We start from the raw sequence: 3682 nt of genomic DNA on the forward strand, positions 1-3682 counted from the left end.
CTTTTGGCAATAAGAAAATATCTTGAATATCTTCTTAAGTGAGTGTAAATTCCTTCATCAAATCTATTTTAAGCATCCGACTCCCTTCTTGGAAATGATGCAGAAGGCAAGAAAGAATTTTTGTTTGAATCACAGTCACTTGCATCTTTAGAAGCCCCCCAAATCCAATGTTCTCTATATCCACTTTATGCTCTTGAGTTAACTCATGTATGAGATCAACAATTGCATTCGGTCTGCAATGTGTGTTTCCGATAACCAGCTCACCATCATAGTCAACATCATCATCAATGTCTATGACTACATGCTTCCCTGACTTAAAGTGTTTAATAGCATGCCCTTCCATCTTCTCCTTTTTTATTTTCTGTCTTTTCATTGGAGACAGTTTTTCTTTCGAATCTTCAGAGTTTGTTTGAATATAATCTTCATCTTCATCATTTCTTTTCTTTTTACCCATACCAAATAAAGGCACGACATAATTAACAATAGTAGATAATTAACTCTGAAAAGTTAATGCAACTATTTTAAAAGTAAATGGAACTTATTTAAAGTAATTCACATCAATAAAATTTCAAGTTTCTCTAAAAGTAGATAAATAGCTAAAAAAAGTAAATGGAAATAATTTGTTGATATCAAACATCTTTCACAGACAACTGTATCAATCATAGCTCACACAATGGTCAATTATCAGGGTTAGGAAGGTTGTACCAGCAAGTAAGACAGGAAGTGATTTACCAGCACCATCAAACTATGAAATTCAAAGTAGTAAATCAAAGCAATAGATCATTCATATATTCTTTCTCGTCATATTGATGTGGTTTTCCAGATTTCCAGTCAGATAAGGATTGCAGTTAAGGAAATTGGTGCATTTTGCAAACGTATTACGACTACACATTTGAAGTTATTTCTGTACCAGCCTTAACCTTGTACTAATCCAAACCTGCTGCATTTGCCACCAACCTGCAAGATCTAATCCTTCCTGTTCCACAGGACCTTCAGCTATTTCTCCTCGTAATTAATCCTAACATGTTGTGACTTTCATTGGCTTAGGCCTAGTACAAATGAATTCACAATTTACTAATCATCTCTCCATACATATACCAACTCCACTGCTTTTTGTTTTTACCAGATATTCTTAGTTTATTTTAGCAACTGTAAACAGATAAATAGACAATCAACCAATATAATTTAAACTTTCATTTCATGTATAGAGGGAGTATTACCAAACGATACAAGGATAACTCTATATTCCACAACTTGTTCTCACTATACTTTATATGCAAAAACTTCTCTTCTCAGCTCTCACTCTACATACCAAAGTTTCCATATATTTTAATTTGCTGGTATTAAAATTCCCTCCTAACTTCATACATCCTGTCAAATTAAATGAGAACTTTATGACTCGATCTTTTAACACACAAAACAGATTAACTGCCCAACAAGTAACACAAGTCAACAATGGTAACAGACTACGCTGGCCTGACCAGTAAAACAATCCTTGCGAAACTCGACACCAACCATGCAAAACAAACAACAAGTCATGGAAGTTATGCAGCCATCGTAAACCAATATTAGACTGGACCACCACCTAATCAGCTAATTAAGGTCAACATCCAACAAGTAATGAAACAAACATCATAAAATCAACCTTGCTTTAGGAAATGAAAGACAATTAGCGCTTAATTATTATTAAGTTTACTTTTGGAGAGATTTAATCAACTTTTAAATAGATATAGTTTACTTTTGCAAATTTATTACCAAACTATAGTAAAAAAGATGAAGAACCACCCCTTAAACTATAGTCAAAAGGGACAGTAAATTCAAAATTCTTCCATATACACTAACCAAAATAGCATACATGATGAAATGTACACTAACCAAACCCTTAAGTCCAAATGTTCCCTAATATCTACAAAACTATTGAAAAGGCAATCATAAAGAAACAGCAACTTAGAATTGCATATTTAAACTGGCACTGCAATGTTTCTAATTCGCAATGCCTGTTGAACCCTTTGCCTTAGTGCTTCTTCTCAGTAATCATAGCCAGCAGCCGCACAATTATTTAATCACTTAAGAAATACAAACTCCTACTGTTTTTCTGCTTCATCACAAAGTCCAAATTTAACTGCCTAAGCCTCCCTTCTAAACCAAGTTGTAATTATCACAAACAACAGGAATAAGTATTTTACCTACTATTGAGTAAACACTCCAACAACAATTGCAAGACCCAGGTGTTCCTCATTTAAGTATTTAATATACGCCAAAAATGTCTGAAAGGTCAGATTCGGTTGTTTAGATTTCTTTTTTAGTTTTTTTGTTTACTTTTGAGCCTATATCATTTACTTTTTTAAATTTAGACACTAAAAGAGCTTGTAACAATAATATGAAGAGCTCAACAAATTCAACAAACTATGCAGGGCTAAAAATGTAGATAATCTCAATTTTGAAAAGTAAACAAACTATTATTTTAATGGTAAACTTTATATTATCAAAAGTAAACAAAAATTAGGCTACATTACCTTGTTTTGGATTTTTCTCCTTTTTTGTCATTTTTTCCTGTTAAAATAAATAAATACAAAAAATCAAACACAAAAAATTATATCGAAATATTTCAAAACAAAAATTTACAAAAGAAAAATCAAAAAAAAATCAAAACAAGCAACAAAAGTTCTTAAACTAGTAGGAGAGAGAAAATACCTTAGTAGTTAATTCGCCGGAAAATCGAAGCTCCGGCACCGGAAAATTCAAATTTCAAGCTGCGAATTCTTCAAATCAGTAGGATCGAGTAAAATTCGTAGAAAGTTGAGTACAATTTTGCAGAAATTTGAGGAAATTCGACATTAAAAAAGAAATCAACAAAATTGTAAGAATTATGTAAACATACCTCAAAATTTCAGCAATCCGTTTGAATTCCGATATACTTCCCGTTTTTCAAGTGATTTTGAAAGAAAATCCGTTTGAATTTAAGTGAGGAGAGAGAAATTGACGTGAGGGAGTGAGGAAGAGTGTTCGTTGAAGAGAGAGAAATTGACGTGAATGAGGGAGGAAGTGTGTTGGTTGAAGAGAGAGAAGTTGTCAGTTAGCAAGAGAGAGAAATTGCAGTTCGTCATTAATGCTCGAAATAATCTCAGCCATCCGTTTCATCATCATCCAACGGCTGGGATTGGTTCTCATTATAACCTAGGTTCTCATCTTAAGCTAGGTTCTCACTAGAACCTGGTCCTATATATATATATATATATATATATATATATATATATATATATATTTATTAATATATATTGTACTCAATTAGATTGTGTACCATGTTATGTATAGGTGGATCATTCAACACAACGTTCCCTTCTGCTATTAAAATAAATCCCAACACTCCGGCCGCACAACTATTTCGTGAATGGTAAATACAAACTATTTCGATATTATAGCACCCTAAGTAACTTGTAAATAATATCTATTATTATTACAAGGCAGAAAATAGCAAAGAAGCTATTTCTAAAATCAAGAATTTTTTTGACATTCTCGAAAATTCCCAACAAGCTCAGCCATCCATTCCAGTCAATGTTCTGCCTCAACAAAAGGTCAGTATACACATATCCTTATACATTTTATAACTGCATATAGTTTTATATCAACACGTAACAGATTTCCTTTCAAATAAGTTGTGAACAACGGTTTGGATAATAAG

The sequence above is a fragment of the Spinacia oleracea genome, chromosome 5, assembly GCF_020520425.1.
Source record: "Spinacia oleracea cultivar Varoflay chromosome 5, BTI_SOV_V1, whole genome shotgun sequence".
Lineage (NCBI taxonomy): Eukaryota > Viridiplantae > Streptophyta > Magnoliopsida > Caryophyllales > Amaranthaceae > Spinacia > Spinacia oleracea.